Source organism: Cricetulus griseus (genome assembly GCF_003668045.3).
Source record: "Cricetulus griseus strain 17A/GY chromosome 1 unlocalized genomic scaffold, alternate assembly CriGri-PICRH-1.0 chr1_1, whole genome shotgun sequence".
In the NCBI taxonomy this organism is placed as follows: Eukaryota; Metazoa; Chordata; class Mammalia; order Rodentia; family Cricetidae; genus Cricetulus; species Cricetulus griseus.
This window is the reverse complement of record NW_023276807.1, coordinates 261,302,356-261,326,514: the sequence shown is the minus strand read 5'-3', so window position 1 is coordinate 261,326,514 and position 24,159 is coordinate 261,302,356.

The window sequence follows — 24,159 nt, the reverse complement described above, 5'->3', positions numbered from 1 at the left end:
ACATGGGGATAACTGAAGCACTGTGTCAATCATGGCAGAATGGGTCTACAGATAAAGAGGTGTCTCTGGATAAGTGGTCTCCTGGTTGCTCAGTTAGAACTCAATTTGTAGTTGTGTTTTCATTTAAGCATTTTGCAACTATAGAAAATATTTTTAGTAGGGCTAGAGAGATGGCTCATCTGTTAAAGGCTAGGCTCACAACCAAAAATATTAGAAAATATTTTTCACTAATAATTCTGGACCATTGGATGTCCATGATCAAGAGTTAATGAATTCTTTCCTTTGGAGAAGACACTGGTTTTTACCCAACGGTCTTTCATGGAAATGAGACTCAATGAACTTACCTCCTTTTCCTCTCACCTGCCCTATGATATCAGTGCTCCTACCCACATCATCTACACAGAGACTCCATTTCCAAACACAGTGAAGCTTAGCTTAATATTTCATCAAGTGAAATTTAAAGGGACACAGATTCTACTTCATAGTTTTATTCTTTAAAAATTTCTTATATTCATAAATATCTTGGTTAATAGTTTTGAAACATATATCCTTTTAATTTATTTCTTGCTTTGACATCCTAATCAAATTTCCCAGTCTCTGTGACCCCTATGAACCCAGATTAGTTTATTGTGTGAGTTTTCATGTGGTGTTCTTAACACCACTGGGTCCTACAATCCTTCCTTACCCTATGGTGTATGCAGCCTCTGGGTCCTGGCCTCAGGAGTGAGCTCCAGCTCAGGTTATGGATCTCCAGCTGTGCTGGTCATTCGACAGTCACTTCCACAATTTCTTCAACATTTTACCCCATCTCATCTTATTATGTTTTTGAATATTAATAATTATAATCACAAATAACATGGTTTCTAATTTTGGAACATATAGCTTGATTATTGCTGCATACTCTTTTCATTTTTACCGTTTAGTTTTTTGAGACAGGGCTTCTCTATGTATGTCTGAGTGTCCTGCAGGCAAAACTGGACTCAAATTAACAGAAGTCTATCTGCCTCTTCCTCTTTACAGATGGAATTAAAGACAGGCACCATGCCTGGGTGTTATGTTACTTTTTAATGGGTTTTCTTCTTAGTTGCTATTGTAATACATAAATACTAGTTGTCCTAAAATCTAAATCTTACTAAAAAAAACATTCTATCAGCTTCAGAATATTCCCTTCAAGTTGCTAGTGACTGGAGTCTAATAGACTTCCAAAACAATAAAGGCTATTGTGAGATGTCTTAGTTATCTATGAGACCTTGATAGTTAAACTGTATTGCTGAATTCACCACAGTTTCCTAACAGTATATGAAGAAATCAGACTGTTACTGACATGGAAGCTTCCTCCCTGGTAGGTAGGTAATTTGTATGCTGCTGGGAATAAATCATCAACTGGCTCATTTATCTGTCTTATAATCTCTAATAACCTGGTGATACATGCCTAATGATGCAGAGGGGCATGACGGTACAGAGGTGACCAACAACTTTCCAACTGGATCTAAGGTCCATACCAAAGGAAAGAACTAATGCCTAGCACTGTAAATCTTGCAAAGTACCCATAGCTGGCATGTCATAGGCTCTAGTTAACACCTGTTATTATTATTGTACAAAGCAGACATAGTATAAAAATGGCTTCCTAAATTTTTACACATATATCCGACGTGGCTCTTATCTCTCATCAGAGAAGAAATTTTTGGGTGAATGATCAGGGTGTTTCAGGGGAGAAGGAGCAGTATGATGTCCACATCAGGTAGTGAAGGACTAGTAAATAAATAGTCTCCTCTGGGCAAAACAACATATTTGCCCATGAAATCACAGCAGCTATGACTGCCATCACATAATTTGCACTTTGACAGAGTCAATCACCTTCAGCTCTGGAGGTGCCACATCTAACTGAGGAGTGATTGGCAGCTTTTGGCTGCAGTGGGGCAGACAGTCATTTTCTTCAGGTGACTGGCGCATGGCGGCTTACTGCTGTGTTGGCGAGCCTCACACTGATGTACTTAAGATGAACACTAATTGTACTAAGCAGGTTATTAAATTTAAAAAGGAAAGGAAATGAAGTCAGGAGCAGAATATGGGAGGGGATTCTGGGAGGGAAGGGAGAGTAAGGAGAATGGGTGTTTCAAACAAACATGGGTTTTAATTTTGTTTTCGTTTTCATTTAATTACTAGCTTTATGTGTGTTTGTATAACTGATGGGTGATTCATTATTTATGAAATATTAGAAAATAACTACTTCTTACTTACACTACTGACATTATTTATCAAAATGAAAACTCCTTTAACTTTACTGCATAGTGTAAAACATGCCATATAAACAGGCTCTTCTGCAATGACATGTGTCCTCACATTTCGGAATTAAAGCATTCATTTGCTGTAGTTAATATTTAAAAATAGTCTACACTCTCCTTGAAATCTGCTGTTTCTTCAAGGTTCTCCATGGCTTAGAAACCAATAAGCAGAAGTCAATGGTACATAGCTTGTAAATAGTAATCTGAAGTAAAGGTTTAGAATGCATTTTAGACTAATCCTACTGAAATCCTCGAGAAATGTGGTTTTTACCAATTTTTTTTTTTCCTGTGAGTTTATGTTAGTTAAGGACTGGGCAGCTCATCCACATCTGTGGAGAAAGAAATTCAGTCCTGTGGGAGTTAAGAAGTGGTAAGTTTGGTCATTAGGAAAATGTGCTTGCCAGGCAATCCTGATGACCTGAATTTGATTCTCAGAACCCATATGAAATAAGTAGTAAGTGCTGTGATGCACTTTGAATATCAGTGTGGGAAAGATGAGTAGGTTACAGGATTTTTCTGGAGAGCCAATGGTTCCTACAAGGAAGGTTCCAGGCTACTGAGATGGCCCAGTCTCAAGATTTAGGTAGATGGCACCTGAGGAAAGATACCAGATATGTACACTGACACCCCTGGTAGATGAACCATTAAGTTCAGATGCTCAATGTAAACATATACATCTATAATCACATATTGAAAAATAATGCTTTGAAATTCTTGATTTGTATAAGAAAAATTCTGCACTCTTTGTCACATATTTATTGTTTGACAAATTAGCTCACTCTAAAAGAGTATGCAATTCTTATTCAACCTCTGTGACAGTTGAATTGTTACAATATGTAAGTTTAGAAGACAACTTACTCTCAAGAGTGCTTATGATTAATTATATGGGATAAAATACAGTTACAAATCAATTGAAAAGTAAAGTTATATTACCTTTGAACATTTTACTTGATATAGATTGCAAGACAAGCTAAGAATCAGTGATTTGAAGCAATTATAAAACATCTTTTGAAAACCATGGAATTTGAGTTTATAATCATGTTTATTTTATTTTTCCTCACTGGAGATTGTGTGATCTTGTAGAATTCCATTCAGAATTCAAAGACAATCATAACCCTGTTCACAATGCACATTTATTAACAAGCTGAACAAAATGTAAAGGGGGCTTTGGGATCACTTATCTCACATTATTCAAGCATTAGATATTCATGGTGAAGTCAAGCGCAGATGAGTGATATTATGAGAACATAATTATATATGTGGAAATAATTTTGTTCATGATTTCTTATCATTCTTTGTCATCAAGGTGACACTTTAAAATGATGAATATTGAGTTGAAGGAAAATGTCAGTGCCAATTATCTCCTTATACTTTTCAATTAACAGAAAAGAAACAACTGTAATTCAAATAGCTACTTAGTTTTTCCTTTTAGGTGTGGCTATTTTTCTCCCATCTGACTTAGAAAAATTAAGTTGAACCACTCTACATTATTAGAATACTTAAGAGTACAAAGAGAAAACCCCATCCTAGCATGGCTGTCTTCTTATCTATACAGATATATAGTCTTTAAAGCTAGCTGGCAGGTGCTATGTAACATTATCATTTAAAACTAATTTAGGCAACATCAGAAGAGGGCTATAGTATATCAGAGCAATTTCTAAGACTATTCATAACCAAATGACAATGTTTTACTTAAAATAGTAATAATATTTATCATATCACAGCATTATTAAGCAAAATACATTGCTATATCATTGCCATTAAATGTATTGTCAACAGTAATAGTAACTAAATATATTACAAAGAATGTGCCTATATTCCATTCATAAAGTTGGCTCAAAATCACAAGTAATTAATTGAGGCTATTTGGGGGATTAAGTATACCCCTTGACAATGTAAAGCAAAGGAATATTTAACTGGAATTTGAATACCATCCTAATGTGTTTGTAAGTATGTCATGCTTGCCTCTTCTAGTAACGGCCCTACAAAAAAAATTACCAGTGGTTATGGGCCTCCTGTATGATCTTGGGTCCTTACTTCTGGATTCTTTGTGGATCTATATGCATAGATTGTGGGGCAGGAGCGATTTTTTTCGAGGAAATTACTTTTTCAAGAACGTTGACACCTTCTGCAACAGTTGTTAAGTAGCATTCAAATCATAAGAACTTCAGCTCTGGTTGAAGAATTTTCCTAGTCATTAAAACTGGCATTCTGAATCATATTTTAACATCTCTGCCCATTATAGAGTAATAGCAGATTCAATATGCTTCTGGCAATTCCACATCTTTAAAATTAGAGACCTTATTTTGGTGTATGTCCTGGAAAAATAAGCCTTATTTTTTTATCCAGTTCTTTGCTTTCAATTCAGCGGATACTGTCTTTCTCCAGGGCATTCTTTCTCAACCTTCTGAACGCTGTGATCCTTCAATATACTTCTTCATGTTGTGCTGCCCTCCACCTATAAAATATTTTGTTGCTACTTCCTAACTGTAGTTTTGCCAGTGCTACAACATCCAAATTAAATATCTGTGTTTTCCAGTGGTCTTAGTGACCCTTGTCATAAAGTTGTTCCACCCCCACCCAAAGTTATAATGCACAGATAGAGAACCATTGCTCTAGAGTAACTCTCTAACAGAACTAATTTCCTAAGCTCCTCCTAACTTCTGACATAAAAAGGCACATTCCATTGGATCACTCGTTACAACAGGGTGTATCTATGCTATGCCTTCCAGAGTGCACATACTTTCATAAATATTCTTTGGGTATAAAATTATAGTTTTCAGTTTTTAAATGTTTGGATTGCATTTTTTCTTGTTTCTTGGAACCATAAAACAATTTATTAAATTCACTACAGAATTTCATATGAGATTTTTAAAGATTTGTTAAAAAATTCATGCAGTGTATTTTGACCATTTTCATTTCTCCCTTCTTTCCCCAACTTTTCTCAAATCCAACACCCAGCATGGCTAATCTTTCTCAAATTCCCATTCACTTTTAATTTTGTAATAATTCACAAAGTCCAATTTGTGCTTTTCCCAGACACACTGAAGTGAGACTCTCCACTAGAGCATGGTTGACCTTCCAGAGACACATACTTAAAGCAAATACACTCTCTAAAGACTCTCCTTCCTCTTCAACATAAGGAAATCCTTGTTAATTCCCCTCAGTAAGACATGGGACACATGAGCCTTTCCCCGTTCAATTCTGAAATATGATTAACTGGCTAAGTCTTGTGCAGGTTGTTGCAGGGAACCATAGATATTTGAGGTCAGTAGCACGGACCTCTTATCATGTCACAAATGCATTGCTTGCTCTATTCATACCTAAGCATTCCCTCTTACAACAAACACATCTGGACCCTATTCACAGATGGGCCTTCAGGCAAAGATGTGGCAATGATATAGATGCCCCATTTGTGGCTGAGTTCTCCATAGATAGCAGTTCTCTACACTCAGAATGTTAGCGTCATATTCTTGAGAGAGAAATCCACAAAGACATCCTTAATTTTATAATATATTAAGTTCTCAGTCGTTACAGAAAACAAACAAACCTCTGAACCATACCTGCCCAATGTTACTAGCTATAGGAAGACTGACTGTTTTCTAAATGGTTATGTGTTATTCTTCTTTCTTCAAATGAGCAGTATCATTCTTCATTTTGCTTTCATAATTTGTTTATTTATAGGTCTTGAGACACAATCAATAAATTTAGACTTTTGGGTAGCTCTGTCTTTACTGGATTTTTACAATGTAGACCAGGCTGACTTAGAACCCATAGACATCTTCCTTTCTTTGCCTATTTAGTATTGGTATTCAATTTATGTACCCATATGACTTAGATTTTTTAACTTACATTTTAAAAACTCACTAGATAGAGATGTAGATTTAATATGTATACATTCTATTCTTTGCTATAAATTGATAATATAAAGAGCTGCTTTGCAATAATTGATACATTTTTGCCTGGATGGGAAATACTCTCAAATTCTCATGATGTTAATGTAGCTAGTGCACTATCTTAGTTTTCTTTTTATGGCTTTAATAAAACGCTAAGCAAAACCAACTTAGAGGGGAAAGTATTTATTTGATTTACAGGTCACAGTTCACTGTTTTGTAAGTCAAAACAGGAACTCAAGGCACAAACTCATGCCAATAACTGAAGCAGAGATCATGGTTAAACTCTGCTTCCTGGATTTTTTTTTTCATGGTTTAATCAGCTTGCTTTTTAACACAACAGAGGACCACCCCCATACAGTTGGCACTGTCCACAGTGTGCTAAGTCATCACACACATTAATCATCAGTCAAGGCAATACTGAATGAAACTGCTGAGAGGCCAATGCAGGCATTTTTTCAGTTGGACCAAACTTACTAGATGCATCTAAATTCTGTCACAATGGCAAAAGATTTACAGTACTTGTACCCTTTGACAAAAAATACAACACATGATTCCTAAACACAAGTTCTATATGATCAAATAGTTTTTGTCGTGCCTTAAAAGGAACTTATTCATTGTTTATACAAAGAACAACTGGCTATTGGGCAATACAAACATGATTTTTATTTAGGGAATTGATAGAGGTACAGCTTTCCCTCAATTATATCACATGGATTTCTTTTTTCTTCTATCTGATTGTCTTTCATTCTCTTTGCTTTTTGCTTGCATGCCATTGCAATCTTGGCTGCTCTTCATTTTCCTATAGTACCATTATTGTCCTGTAACTTGAGTACTAAATTAAAAGAAATTGTTACTTTATACATGAATAAGTAAAATGCCAGGTAAATGGTGGGTCTAACCACAACTGGATATGTTCCCATAGAATTTTATTGCATATGTATCATTTAAGTAATTCACTTATTCTGAAAGCAGTGGAGAGCTATGACTGTTACATTGCCATGTTTCAAGGGTCAGGACTCCATCAGTAATTCTCCATCAGAGCACAGGATGAAGAAAGATGTTTTCAAAGGTCTAGTTAAAACATAAAGTTAGACTTAAATAAACTAGAAACACATGAATGTAAATTCTCATATGGGTATGAATATGAATATATATGTCATATATATATGTATATATACTGCATATTAACAGTATATATACTGCATATTAACAGTATATGTAGGGGAAGCTGTTGCCATGCCTACTTAGGGGCTGGCTACAGGTGTACCTGACCAGGCTTGCGAGGGTGTGGTCAGGGTGACATAGTGTGAGTGCGTTTTCTCTTTCGCTTTCTCTTTAGGGCTTGTATACAGACCGCTGCCATGCTGGCTGGCTAGGTCGCTCTGGAAGTAAGGCTTTTCCCTATTAAATACCCTTATATTTTTTACCTGACTCCATATTGCTAATTTCCCACTATATCTGGTGTCAGGAGTGGGATAGTTGTTGCTAATTATCCCCAGAAAATCAGTAAGAGCTATTTGCCAATATTTATTATCTTTCCATAAGGAGGAATTTTTTTATTAGTTAAAGGTACTATCATTTCTGCTGGATCTTTATTAGTCAGTTGACGAAGTCTTAATTTTCCCTTTAAAATCAAATCAGAAATCTTTTCTATATATGTCTTTAACATTTTATTCTGTTTATGTGGCAGAAATATCCATTCCAATATAGTGTCTTCCCTCTGTATCAGAATTCCAGAAGGGTATTCTCTGGATGGCAAGATAACCAGAATACAGTCTAAATCAAGGTTCATCTGATCTACGTGTGCATCCAATATTCTGTTTTCTACCCATTGGAACTTTTTTTCTGCCTCAGCAGATAATATTTTCAGACTGTTTTGGTCCTTATCACCTTTAAGGGCCATTTTTAAATACTTTAAGTCATGTCCTTCTACACCAATAATCTTCTGCAATTGAGAAATTTCTCCTAATGATTTCTAAAGAGAATTAAGAGTTTGATACCAATCTCTCCTAATTTGTAACTTTTGAGGTCTGATTCTCTGTAAGTCTATCTTGTAACCTAAATAGTTAATAGAATCTCCTCTTTGTATCTTTTCTGGGGCAATCTGTAATCCCCAACGAGGCAGAACTTCCTTCACCATTTCAAACATATGTTCCAAAGTTTCCTTATTCCTACAGGACCCCACATGACTATCATCATCCCATTTCAGCAGGAAGTAACTCGGAGGATGCTATGCCCCCTTTCCCCATTGTTGTTACTTAGGATAGTGTATACCTAGTTAGGGATAGCTTCTTATTGTTTATGGTTGTGATTGGAAGGAGGTGTTCAGGCTTCGACAACTCTTTTAGATGACTTTAGGGTTTAGTTAAAAGATAGTTAGGATGTGACAGAAGCAGATTGTTGTATCTTCTTATATTTTACCTTTATGATTGTTACTTTTGGATACTTTACACTGTTAAGTTTTAATCCTCTTTTAGAATAAAAGGGGAATTGCAGGGGAAGCTGTTGCCACGCCTACTTAGGGTCTGGCTAAAGGTGTGCCTGACCACGCTTGCAAGGGCGTGGTCAGGGTGACATAGTGTGACTGCATTTTCTCTTTCGCTTTCTCTTTTGGGCTTGCATACAGACCACTGCCATGCCGGCTGGCTAGGTAGCTCTATAAGTAAGGCTTTTCCCTATTAAATACCCTTATATTTCTACCTCACTCCATATTGGTAATTTCCCAATTTCCCAATATATATATATATACTGCATATTAACATTTAATATTCAGTAGTCAAAAGGCATCATACTGATGCTAACCCCCTGGAAAACACTCAAATAACAAATAATATTTGTTAATACACCAGGCCATACAGTAGAAAATAAACACTAAAGTCATCTTTCAATTGTATTTGGAGGAAGGCTTTTGGGACATAACTAGTTTTAGATGTTTATGAAAGGAATAGGGTTCTGACCTGACATAGATCTACACAGCTCTCTGCACCTCTGTCTGTAGCATGTTCATTTCTTCCTCTGTCATGTTGTGACAAAATGGGAAAGCTCTTACTAAATTCTACTGAGTTTACCTTAGACTTTTCAGGTTTTAGAATGAAGAGCTCTAAGGAACTACTGCTTATTATGTCCCTGTCTCTGGTACTGTACATTGAAAGAGAAACATGATTGAGATGCACGTTGTGACCTACATTTGACGTGTCCTCTTGTGCTAGCACAGCATCTCTTCTCTCACAGGTTGCCTCTCTTTCCACATCTGCTCTTTATGGGTGCAAGTAACACAGATCCTTTCCTTAGAAGTGATGTTTCTCTAAGAGCTTGAAAGTCATCTCAAAAACATATAGGGTTTGGAAATTATACAATGACTGAAGAAGGCAACTATTGACACATATTTCATGTATTTTCCTTCCTGTAAAAAGCAATATTTTTAAAATGCTGTATAGGCTAAAATTGAACAGAAAAGTAATTTTTCCTTTCTCTTTAATCCCTAGGTTCTAATTCATTTGGAACACATCGTTTTAAATCAGTCCCAATATTTAATCCAAAGTTTTAATAGCATCCTGCAAAGGTCTTTAATCCAAACACAGAAAATTCACTTTCTAAATGCACACATATATATGTACTGCTCTCTGCTATAATGACAGAGCTCTATCATGTACATTAAAATACTATAAAAATCTTATTAATTATAAAGTAACTGGAACACACAATTCAGTATTAAATCCTATTTGCATTTTCTGTTCTTTGTTAGATGTAGGTTTCCTTTTATCAGGATAGTACATTCAGTTATCTACAGAATTTCCAGTCAAAGGTTAAGAACTCTTTAGGTAAATTTTCATCCACATTTATAACAACTTTTTCCCTGACAACTAAAATACCTCTCATAGTGACCAATAAAAAATATAACTAATCTGAAATATAGCAATCCGTGAGTCAGGGGTACTTCTTGCACCTTTTGAATCAAATAATATTCCACACAAAAGAGAATTAAATACAAAATTGTAATTGTGTATCACTTTACACACATTAGTTTTAAGTAGATACTATTCCTCTAGAAATACTTATGTTATAGTACCAAAAATCTCAGTATGTGTTATCTATTTTAAAATAAGATAAGAGATATGATTAAGGGAAATCTGTAAATACTCAATTCGTCATTGTTGAATGTGAAGACAGTCAAATAGTCATAAGGCAAGCAATGAAAAACAAACATGGTATCTACTCACTCATATATGGATTTTAGACATAGAGCAAAGGAATACCAGCCTACAATCCACACTGCCAGGGAAGCTAGGAAACAAGGAGAACCCTAAGAGAGACATACATGGTCCCCCAGAGAAGGCGAAAGGGATAAGATCTCCTGAGCAAATTGGGAGCATAGGGGGGGAGGGGAGAGGGAACAAGCAGAAACAGAAGGGGAGAAGAGGAGGGTAGCGGAGGACATGAGGGACCAGGAAGGCTGAGTAGGGGGAAGAATAGTTGAGAGCGAGAACAGAGATATCATAATAGAGGAAGCCATTATAGGTTTCAAGAGAAATCCGGCACTAGGGAAATGTCCAGAGATCAACAAGGATGACCCCAACTAAGATTCTAAGCAATAGTGGAAAGGCTACCTTAGATGCCCTCCCCAATAATGAGATTGATGACTACCTTATATGACATCCTAGAGCCTTCATCCAGCAGCTGATGGAAGCAGAGGCAGACACCCACAGAAAAATACTGAACTGACCTCTTGGAATCTAGTTGCAGAGAGTGAGTAGTGATGACCAAAGGGGTCCAGACCAGGCTGGAGAAACCCACAGAAACAGCTGACCAAACAAGAGAGACTCATGGACTCCAGACTGATAGCTGGAAAACCAGCAGAATACTGAATCAGACCCCCAGAGCGTGGGTGTTACTGAAGAGACCTCGGTAATTTGGGGGGAACTTGGTAGTAGTTAAGTATTTCCCTAGCATATGAATGGACTTTGGGACCCATTCCACATGGAGCAAGAGGGGAGAGAGAGGGAACTGGGATTGTCATGTAAAACAATCTTGTTTCTATTTTAAATAAAAAATAGGAAAAAAGAGAAAATGAGGATATTAAAAAGAATATAAAAATATTCTAGTAAAAAAGTAAAACATGAACTATGGGGGGAAAAAGACTAGAAAAGGCACAGCATAAAGTGATTTGCTTTCTGTCAAGAAATGAAAAAACACTCAGACCATAAACATTCCAAAATATTGATTTTTATCCTGATGAGACCTCTATGATTCCTTATGTCAGGGATCCAAAAAAATGAATTTATCATTAGGATGCCACCATATTTTATTTCTTAAAACAGTCATAAGACAAATGTGTCATCAGCCAGAGATCAGTAGATAAACAATCAAGAAATATGTCCCTTTTCACATTATATTTTGAGCTTTAGGATTAACAAAAAATTTCATTCATATCATTGTGATTCCATGAAAATAATGCATAAATGTATAAATTATTTATCCATACACCATAATTCATTCATTTTCTGTTATTATAAATTCTAAAAATATGAACAAATAAGCTCTACACAAAGCACTATCTGATAAAAACTTATGTGCAATGTCTCTCTGTTGAATACTAGTGAATTTCCAATTTTCCAATTATATTTATTATTATATCTCATTACACACTGCTTTAAAAAGTTGTTACCATGAACTTAAAGTGTTGAACATCAATTAGGACTGGAATGTTGCATACAAACAGATAACAGCTATTTTTTTATAACTTTGAAGAAATTAGTGACCTGAAAACTACTTGATCTATTTTGTTTTGCTTGCATAATTGATTGTCCCAAACTGTCTAATTTACAGACATGTACATAAAGTATGTTTTTTCTAAAAAATCAAGCATAAATATTCATAAGAATTAATTAAATTTGAAAATAGCAAACTAAAAACTCTAAAACTCTAATGTCATTATAGCTTTGTAAAAGAAGGCAAGATAATTTCTAACTCAAAATTATCAGTGAATTGATTCTAACAATCTTATTGCTTACAACAACAAAAAATCAAAACTGTGATAAATTTTTAATCATACTTAATATGCATTCCTTATAAAAATAAGACATTTCACAATGAAAATAACAAAATATTGAATAAGCTTTTCTAATAAGAAACATAATCAATTATACACACATTTAAAAACATTAAACCACAAATCATTCATATGTATGAATAATACAAAATACCCAGAAATTGGATAGTCTGTAGATGAAATGATGACATTTTTTTAGTCTACTTAGCAGTTAGGTCAAATGAATATACATAAATTAAAAATATATAAGACATGAAACCTATTGAACTATCTCATAAGCTACTCATCCTATACCTGATCCATAAAAGACAATCTAAATCTTTTACATATGGCATACTAGCTACGAATCCCAAATCTAAAGGAAAACAGCATTGCAATATTCTCCTCATCAGGTTCATTATAAACATTGCTTCATTAATAATTTACTTCTTGATTTGTTTTATAAACTCAAGATCCATGGAAGAACCAGAATTTTAATATTAATAAATTAAAGAGCAAGTTTGTGGGTGGATTCATTGTTGACCTTTCAAAAATCATTTCCAAGTTTATTTTAAAACCATCTTAGCAGGTGATCATAACCACTTCACATGATATTCAGTAGTGGTGCTTGATACTAATGAGCTAATGTGACTTTGTCATTAAAAGCCAATGTTAGGTTTTACAATTCTGAGGGCAATTAATTGCCAAACCAAATAGTGATTTGGATTGTTAAGAAAAAATGTTCATACTCTAAATTTATTTTAATTTCATACACACACACACACACACACACACACACACACACACACACACACACTTATTTATGTCATCTACTTGATGTGCATTTTACAGAAAGTGCCCAATAATCATTTAAACTTAAGTAACTTCTCCATGTGTATGTGTCAGGTTAAAGAAATTCTTCCTGATTTAATAAAGTATGTATCCAGCACTCGGGAGGCAGAGGCAGGCGGATCTCTGTGAGTTCGAGGCCAGCCTGGTCTCCAGAGCGAGAGCCAAGATAGGCTCCATAGCTACACAGAGAAACCCTGTCTCGAAAAACCAAAAAAAAAAAAAAAAAAAAAAAGAAAATGTATGTATCTTCTAACACTTGATGAACAATATATGATAATGTTAAATGAAAAAATAATATTTCTTTCATAGAATGTAAAGGTTGATTACAATAACTAATTTATTCTAATAATAAATGTATACTTCAACGGATGAAATATTATTAAAATAACAGTCATCTTGACTATGATTATGGAAAATAAGACACATTCACAGCATTTGCAACTTCAGGATAATTCAGTGTGCCCTTTGGACATATATGAAGGATATCAGATGCGCCTATGCAGATCTAGAAATACGAAGGACAGACTCTGTAATGGAAAAGACTATGGAGAATCTACATTCCCAGGGACTTCTAGAAACGACTGTGCGCATCTGTAGGCTGTTTAACTCTCTGCCAAGTTTCTCGAGTCCTTTGTTTACTAAGGGTGGGCTATAAATGTAAACATCTTGAAAACTGGCGCCGAGTTTGTGACACACAGCAGCGCTTTAACGTTCTTTTGGTTTCACAGAGAAACTGGTTACCTCTGATTTTGTAAACACAATGCTATGCAATCATATTTTACTGGTTTGTTTTCTAATCTTGGTGTCAATTTTGAAAACACACATTTTAAGCCAGAACTATTCTATTTTGAGGTTTTCAGAAGCTGAAAACAGAAAATGCTTTTGTGAGATTTCTATTCTGTCTTTACTGTTCTGCTGTTACTTGTCACTTGCTAATCTCAATTTGACATTAAGACGAAGACACCAGTTTAATATCATTCTCAATGAGTACTTAGTGTCTGATTGATTTACCACTTGTGTGGAGGCATTGTCATTCATTTCTGCTCTTCACTCAATACAGGATAGCATTTCCTCCTTCAACCATATTTTTAAATGTCTGTCTTTGTAAGTGGGTTATATACAGGATGATTATAATAAGTCAAATATATAGATTCTGGAATTAAATGAGACTGCTCATGAAGAACAATCAGACAGTGTTTCTTTAGTTTGTTGATATGCTCCAATCTCTCTTCATGATTTTGGAATTGGGCTTTCTGGATCCCTGTTACAGAGTTACTTTAAAAAAAAAGCTTTCAGAATGGAGACCAAGTAAACACTTTGTTTGAAAACTGGCATAAAAAATCATTTTAAAATTATTTTCCCCTAAGATTTAGTAACGATATCTAGAAAAGACAAGACAAAAGAAGAGTTTGAACTCCTCACAGCATCAGCATCTATGTAGGTGATGAAGAGTTAGCAAAAGGAATTCTCAGGAAATTGTAAGAAAAAGAGTAAATACAAAATCAAGGAAAGCAGAATTTTGAGGGTGAATTTATATGAAGAATTTACCATATTACAAAGAAACAACTATTATGAGAATTACATTAGGTTGGTAGAATTTATAACGTGAAACAATTGATATTTGTAACATCTCACTCCATTGGAAGGAAATTCTAGACAGAGGGTGAGTTAAACACACACACACAAGGGAATAAGTACAGATTTTAGTCTGGCAGTGTTATAGGCATAACTGAGAAGTCTTAAGTGATAAACTGAAATCCTTAATATTTTTATATGATTTTGGAAGTGTAGCATGATGAACTATAATCAAAGATGAATTGATTAAATAGAAGTTGATTATTTCTCTGATAGATATTTAAGGTGAGAGAAACAATAGTAGCTGTATGTTAGTAAAATTGTGAGTCTCAAGTAAATCAATTATTCCCTGAAAGTCTTAGCATAATTATCCCATTCATTCATTCATTCATTCATTTCTGTCAAATCCAGCTGTTTTCTAAATTGGCTCACTTTCTTAATCTTACCCTTTCCTTGTCCTACACATAGTGACTTTATGCCATCAGTATGAAAATGCACTGTGCCTCCTCTCCAGCACCTTGGTAGTCCTTGCTCAGCTGCACCTGTTTCCTGACTTGCTCCATATCCAAAAGATCTTACAACTCAGACCTCCTCAGTAGTCACTTAGTTTGTTTGTTGGATATCTTCATCACTCAACAATTTCGTTTTGTGAACATCTTCTCCTCAGCATTGCAATGGTTATAGCTTCCATTTTTGCATCATTTGACTAAGGGTCTAATAAAAATTGCATATTCTTTCTTTATATTTTGATTTTGGAGACATAATTACAACATGTATCCCTTCCCTTTCCCCTCTCTTAACTCTCCCATGTACAGGAGCTTAATCTCTTCCAAAATCATAGCATCTTTTTCCATCTAGAGGAAGGCCACCAATAGTTCTACCTAGCTATGATGCCTATTAACTGCACCAAAGACCAGTCTGGCATGATAATACTTAGGGTACAATAGTGGCATGTATATTTTGTCAGTAATCAACTTTTCTCCAACAGGGTGTAAGACCTACTCATTAAATGACATAACATGCATATACTTGAAACCTAGCTAGCTACTCAGTGCAAGGGAATTTATAGATATTTCAGTGGAATACATAACCACTAATTTACTAAACTAGCATATATTATTTCTTATCTTTCCTATTTTTAATTTTAATTTAATTAAATTTTTATTTCATTATCTTTTATCTTAAATCATTTTATTGTATTTAATTTTAAATCATTTTATTTTAAAATTCACAAATACGATCTCTCTCTGTGTGTGCGTGTGTGTATGTATGTGTGTGTGTGTGTGTAATGGTTAAAATCAAAATCAGCACATACATTGCTTCCTATACTTTCATTTAAATATTTATTTATTTTAATTTGTGTGTATGAGTGTTTTACCTGCAGGTATGTTTGTGTTCTGTGTCTTATGGTAAAGGAGGCCAGAAAGGGGGACTACAGTAATGGATGGTTCTAAGTTTCAATGTGGATGCTGGGAACTGACCTGGGTGCTTTGTAAGAGCAGAAAATCCACTTAAATGATAACTTCCCCCTTTACTAGTTTACTATTAGAAGAACACTAATAAAATATATTCCTTAAATAACTGGGAAAAACAAAAGCGGCTGATAACAGTTTCAGGCATCATGTTGTACAATAGAGTTCTTGAATGCATTCCTCTGTTGTAACTGAAATGTTGTATTTTTGAAAGTTGTACTGAGCCTCACCCCACCAGGAAGCCTGAGCTGCATTTATTGCCTTCTGTGTATTTTTATGTGTATTTGTGGACATTTCTCATGTGGTTTGTGGTATGTGTGTGCTTGTGCTTGTGCGTGGTGTGTGTTTGTGTGTGTGTGTGTGTGTATGTGGTATGTGTTTCATACATGCAGATGAGTGCACAGGTGCACCAAGTTGTAGGCTGAAGGAAGAAAGCCAAGGCATCTGGCTCTAATGCTTTCTGCCTTATTGTCTTGATATAGAATCTCACAATGAAGCAAAAGCATAGCATTTTGGTAAGACTGGATGGCCATCAAGTTCTTTGGAACTGCCTGTCTCTGCCCACCATTGCTATGGCTGCAAACACACAAAACCATGCCTTTTTTATTATTAGTGCTGGAGATGGGAAGTCAGCACCTCTACTTGAAGAAAGGATTCTCTATCAGCAAGCATATACCCAGATAACAGCTATGTCTTTTACCAAAAAACAAACAAACAAAAAACAAAAACTTGGATGTGAGGTCAATCTGGTAGCACCATCTGTCACCCCATTGATCACCAGGGCTGATTTGGCTGATCTACCTGGCTGGATGAGTGTCCCGTTCCTCCCTCACTGACCCATGTGAGTCTCTCCCAAAGCTGGGTGCTTGATGGAATAGGAAAACCTTCCCTGAATAGAGGAGAAACCATCTTAGGTCAAGGGTATATGAGTAGCTGTGCTCCCCTGCTAGAACCTTCAAAGAAAAAACCAAAAACTTTTCTAAATCCAGAAAAACCTCTCAAGGTATCATCCAATTTCCCTGTTCTATCATCGCAATAAAACTTGCAAAAACAGGTAAATAATCATTTATTTCCAAAATACCTTTTACATTTTCTTTCCAGTCCTTCTTTGTAGAGTTTTTATTTTATAGAGATATGTTTTAAGGGTATAGATCAGAAGATATGTAGTGAAATAAATCAATCACTTACAGGTGCTTGTCTTCTTTATCTTCATTGAAACGTGTGATTTACTGAACCTTGTGTTTTTCTTTTTTCTCCTACTTCAGCAGATGTCTTCTGTTCATCAGCACTGATAGATGCTGTTATAACCAAGTTCTCAGATGCTGAGGAATTTCTTTTGCTCTAATTAGTAACCATTGTGTACCATGAATATGCTCTTTCCATAGGACACCATTTAGTTTCTTATTTCTAATAATCAGTATGCATGCAAATCTCACCTCTCATATTTGTCTAGAGAGGAACATAGAGCATAAGACATTATCTTCTGTTGGCTATTTGACATGTCTGTGTGATACCTAATTGATGTATAACAAATTATTTAGTCAAGCAGGACACTTACTAACTCTTGCCCTATTTAAATGTTTCTTCCATCTTAACATAGGCATGAACAAATATGCAATATATTCCAACAAAACTAATGATTATCTGTGATTCATTTTTTCTATTATCTACAGTAAATTTTTCAGAAAATGTGAATGTTTTCACTTAAAACAGATGCAATTTTGAATATGTTTGCCATAGTATAATCTACTACAATAATAGACTGCTACTAATATCAACTAAATTCAAAGTCTAAAACTGTAGTAGTTCTTTCACGGTTATTACTGTACATAAGTTTGCATAGCCATTATTAATGTATCCTTATTATGCATATAGTTTGCATAACACATAAAACATCAATCATGAGCTAACTGTTCCTATAATTCAAACATACTGAGAACATCTACATTCAGGACTAAAATGCACTTTGTATCCATGACTCTTCTGTCATCTCCCTATTTGTTTCCATTTCTCCCTATATTAGTACCTGAATCCATGCACAAATAGAAGATAAATATTGTTTCAAAATACTTAGAGACATGGATCATGTAGAGATTCCTAACTTACACTAACCTAGTCTTTGTCCCATGGATATGTCAAACATTCTCTGGCAATATCAACTTTGCACAAATACTATGTTCACTTGTAAATCTCATGTCTTTATCTTCCCATCATTTGAGCTCTCCATCTATTCTACGATCTAGTTAGTCATATCTCCCTAAAGAAAAACTCTTCAGAAATGACATTCTTATTGTTTTTTTACATTTTAAATAATTTATTTATTCTCTTAAATTTTACTTTACATTCCAACCTCAATTCTCCTTCCCAACCCTCCTCCTTATCCCCTTAATTCCTCCTCCCATCCCTCCCTTCAGTCCACTCCTCTTCATGGGTAAGGGCTCCCATGAGGAGTCAACCAAGTCTTCCCAATAGGTTGGGGCAGGGCCAAGCCCCTCCCATGCATTAAGGCTATGAATTGCATCCCACCCTAGGGAATGGGCTCCAACAAGCTATCTGATATACCGGGTTTGCTTCATCGTCCAATTATAGAGAAGCTTCAGATAGTACAAGCTTCACAACTGTCTCCTCCATATGGAGGGCCTAGTTCAAGTCCCTTGACTTCCACAACTGCCTGTCTAGAGTTCATGAGTTTCCATGAGTTTACTTCAGCTGCCTCTGTAGATTTCTCCATCATGATCTTTACCTTCTTTACTCATATATTTCCTCCTCTGTTTCTTCTACTGGATTCCCAAAGCTGAAGGGAAATGTGAATATGAGGGAATGGATGGCTGAGGGGGCTAGGGATGCAGTGGAAGAACAATGAAAGAGATACGGGCCTAGGGAGAAAACTGGTGCTAGTGTAAGTCCCAAGAATCCACAAGGAGGACCCCAGCTAACACTCCTAGCAAGAGTGGAGAGGATTCCAAACTGGCCTACACTTGTATTCCATGATAAACACCCAACTATCATCATAGAGACTTGATGCAGTATTTGATGGAACTAGGTGTAGAGATCCAGAAATTCCATTCTTAAAAATCTGTTCTAATGTTATATTTTAGGTTATTCAATATGCTGCATTAATTTAAGTCTTTGAGTGGAAATGTTTTGTTTCTTTAAATTTTCTTTCTAAAGCGCAGCATGTAAAATTTGTAAAAATAAAAAGATAACACATACATAAAATGTCTCTGGACTCTATATCTTTTCTTCATAAGAAAATATCAATAAAATCAGCGGTATACTCTTCCTTAGCCTGGATTAGTGCTGATGAGAATTGTTAGTTATTTCTAGAATATAAGAAAAACAGCACTTCCTAAGCCTAACAAAGTTCATTGATATTTAGCTGTAGCCAGTTATGTGTATATTGCATATAACACATTTCATATATCCTATTATCTTTAAGAAGATCTACAATGGGGACTTTATATCCAACAAGCTTTGAATAGTTATTCTTTGTGCCATCACTACTCCTTGGGTTAGGTGACTATGACGATGACATTTTTCAAATTAATATTAGCTTCAACAGAAAATAAAACATGTTGGAATTTTTAGCTTAATGAGTTTTCTTTTTTTGTAAGTGGTTTTTAAGTGATAGGAAGCAAATTCAGTAGCTTTTGTTTACAACTCCAACCATACCAACTATACTGTGAGCGATACCGTTAATATTTCACTGTCTCATTTTGTAAGGTTCTGGCATGCCAGTACAGGATCCCTATGCCACTGATTGCCATGCATACAAAAGAACAAAATAAATTATTTTTTCTTGTCACATTACACTTCTTTCCTTATTATAAATCTAGAATGATTAACAATCTTAAATGGATGAAAAGTTAAAACATAGAACATGCAAAATTCAGATTTGCCACTAAATTCTGAAGCCAAAAGTTTGTTTCAGGAATGCTATTAAAAATATTCCTATATTGAAGGACACCTACAAACTAGCTCTTTGTTACTTTAGCATTAAAAACAGACCTTTCTGATTCAGGTAAACATAGAATTGACAGACAGCTAATGGAAAGAGAAATCATGTTAAATGTAGGGGTAGAAATTAAAATGCCATATTCCTTATCGGAAAACGTTCAACTAGCTGCAGATAAAAACTCTGTTTTGATGTAGCAAATGTGTTCTTATTTAGACCATTAATTCTTGTTTTAACAAAGTTGTCATTTTTCACCAAACAGATTTCCTGATTACACACTTCAGCAAATGGCCTGAGCCTAATTTGCAGTGTACTCTCTCCGGGTGTAGTTCCCTGACTGTGCCTTTCTGATTTTAAATCCTTCCAGTATAATTGGCCAACTATGATTGTAGATTTCACAGGGAAAAAATAATGGCACTGATAGCCATTTCCTGTCACTTGTTTATGCCACAAGTGTGAGATTTTGTGAGTCATCAATTTTCAATAAACATAACATTTCTGATGGCTCTCTTGAAACAAAACAACCTACCACTTGACTTACAATAGATAAAATGGATATTTTGATAATAATCTCAAAGCTTAAAAATTCAAATGCAACTTCACACTGATGAGCCAATTACAAAATATCTCACAATTCAATGTAAGCTTAAGTTATTTCTTGAAATTAAAAAAAAATATAATAAACTATTTAGTTTTTTTTTTCTTTTAGACATGTTGTGATTTCAAACATCTAATTGTAATACATGGAGAATTTTAAAGTCAGTTCTCATGCTTGTTCCCATGAACAAGTGAAATTTCAAGAGTGTATGAATTTCATGACTGAATATCCGTCACGTTTGTGAAGGAGCCCAGAGTCAAACACCTCGATCAACCATGGCACATCTGTATCCCTGCCTTAATGTTTCTGGGATTTATCAACTGCTTTCCTAATTGGTCATCAATCACAATTTCTGAAATGTGGTAGTCAATCAATAGATATTAGAAGAGCCAAAACCTTAAATAGATAGTTTAACTAGGGGGCGATGGTGCAAACATGTATTTGTACCTATTGAATAATTTGAGGCAGGAGGACCAAAATTTCCAGGCCTGCCTAGCTACAGAGTGAGTTCAAAGAGGATCTAGACATTTTACTAAAAGTTTAACTGGACATAAAAAGGGTTGGAAATGCAGTGCTGGTACACTTGTTTCACATCTACAGGGCCCTTGCTTTAAACAAATCCAATAACAGATTACCATGTTCCAGCAGAGATATGGTCACTTGTTTAAATATGAAAAAAGAACAATTTAAAACATGCAGAATAGGAACTAGAAGCAGGTTAATAAACCAAGGCTATGCAGGAAATTGAATTAAATTTGCCTCTTTAATCTTTTCCCACATAATAATTACATAAATGGAAGTCATGGACACATTAAATTTATCCTCTATATTATACCATTCTGATTTTCTTGTAAGATTTGCTTTTAAAGCAACATCCAAGACATTAGAGCCACTTTATATGCTGCCTCTTATAATTAGAACCCCAGACATTGTAAATAAACATCCCTAAATCTAATCACAGATCCCATTCCTACCACACCCTTGATGTAAACTCACCAGCTTCGGAAGCTACCATCTGCTGCACCAGTGTGCATTTTAAAGTTCCTCCGAGCAACAGTCAGTTAAGAGCTTTTGTTCTAGCACATAATGATGGGGATTCTTCACATATATAAATATGCTATATCCCTGTAATTACATTATGTAAATTATCCTGTCTATTAAAATATGGCTAATGAGTCACTTTCATGTGAGATGACTCCATACAATTTCTCAAAAATTTTACAAGACTTTTAGGAAGTTTTCAATCTCTGATGCAGTTGCTCCTTGTTCTGTATGCATTGGCAACTAAATGGCAGATGAAATATAGACTCAAATTACGTTTTAACAGATAGTAAGAGAGGAAGTGTGTGCAGTGAACTCTTTCATAATATACATGTATGAAACCATCACTGAATAAATGTACTATATTATTTCAAAAGAAAAGAAAGGAGATGCTGTTCTATTAAATTTTGAGATGCTTAAATTTATTAAGGAAGAAATAGGGTCTTCTCAACTACATCTGAGATCACACTTTTCTACCACAGGTCTGCTCCTGAGTACTTCCTCCCTGATTATAACAGATTAAATGGTGTCTCCAAATGTTACAAAGCCAAGACATGTCTCTCAAGGCTTTCTAAGTTTTGGGAGAATAATGCTCTGTCCACTCTTCACTTGTGCAGATGTCAAGAATCTTCGTTATTAACTAAGTAACATTCCATTCATGGGAGGAAAAAAGTTTATCCCTCTTCATGTATGAGGCCCTGCTAAGATCAATATATAACAAGGAAAGGAAGGCATTCCATGCCCTCAATTCCTTTGTCAGGGACAAAGCCAGCCTCTATGGTGTCTTTCCAGAACTTAATTTAACTCAGCAATTTCTGAGTGTATTTATTCTCTACTACTAAAGAAACAGTCTAGGCATCTCACTGAAGTTCATTACCAATCTCTTTGTCTAGATTTGATACAAACTCCAGCTACAAAGAGTAGCATTTAATGAAAGCATAAAGGCATGTAGTTTCTGTCTTTTATTTTCAAAAAAGCATCTGCCAGTGGCTGATTGTACTTTGTTTTTTTCCTCTATTAAGAACAAATAGTGAGGTAGCCTCTCAACTATTGCTTAGATTGTTAGATATGGTCAACCTTGTAGATTTCTGGACATTTCCCTAGTGCCAGAATTCTCTTTAAACCTATAACGGCTCCCTCTATGATGGTATCTCTTTTCTTTGTTCTCCTCTATTCTTCCCCAACTAGATCTTCCTGTTCCCTCATGTCCCCCTCTCCCCTCCTTGTTAGGATAAATCTTTCGGCCAAAAGCCTCCTGAGCCCCACCGCCACGTGTGAGCTTTATGCCAGCCTCCTGCCCAAGTTAGGCCTAAATGAATACACAGAAACTTGTATTTGGTTCAAAGCTGCTTGGTCAATGACTAGGATTCTCATCTGTTAGCTCAGTCTCAATTATCATACATCTATATATTTTATAAGACTTATCTTATCGGACGCGTTATTGGTGTCTCTCCTTGCCGGTGGCTCATATCCTGCCACTGGAGGAGGCAAACAGGAAAAAGGGGCCCTTCCTGTTTCTCCTTCGCTTAAATATGAATCTCCTTCTTATGTCACTTCCTGACTGGGTCAGCACCTCTCTACTACATTTCCCAGAATCCTCTTTGACTCCTAGTCCTGTATACATGCTGTCTCATTAGCCAAACAGTATTTTATTTAACAATCAATAAGATAAACAAACACAGAAGTACTTCCCCCATCACCTCCTCTTCTCCCCTTCTCTTTCTTCTAACACCCTCTCCCCTCCCCCATGCTCCGTATTAGCTTAGGAGATCTTTTCCCTTTCCCCCTTCTCTGGGGGACCATGTATGTCTCTCTTAGAGCCCTCCTTGTTTCCTAGCTTCTCTGGCAGTGTGGATTGTAGGCTGCTACTTCTTTGCTCTAGATTTAAAATCAATATATGAGTGAGTACATACCTCTTTTGTCTTTTGTGACTGGGTTACCTCACTCAGGATGGTTTCTTCTAGTTCCATCCATTTGCCTGCGAATTTCAAGATTCCATTGATTGTTTACCACTGAGTCATACTCCATTTTGTAAATGTACAACATTTTCTCCATCCATTCTTCATTTTAAATAAAAAGAAATGATTAAACTTTAACATAGTCAAATTATATATAACAAAAACGGTTATCAAGCAAGAACTATAGTTACAATATTTAGTCCATTAAATCAAAACTAAGGAAAACTGTAACTATAAATTATCTGTCTTCAACTCCATCAAAGACCACACAAGGATAATATATATTATAGAATTGACAGAGACATCTCGCTGCCTTGACAGTCACCCAAAGTTCCTCTGTAGGGTTGGGCCATCCACCTTCAGCCCTTAGGCCACAATGTGTCTGGCAGACTTCTCAAAAAAGTAGAAAATTTGAAATTGTCCCACATCTATTGGCAGTTTGTCAGTTATTTATCTCTGTGTCCTGTGCTCTCTCTTGCTGCTTACTGGGTCACAGGAA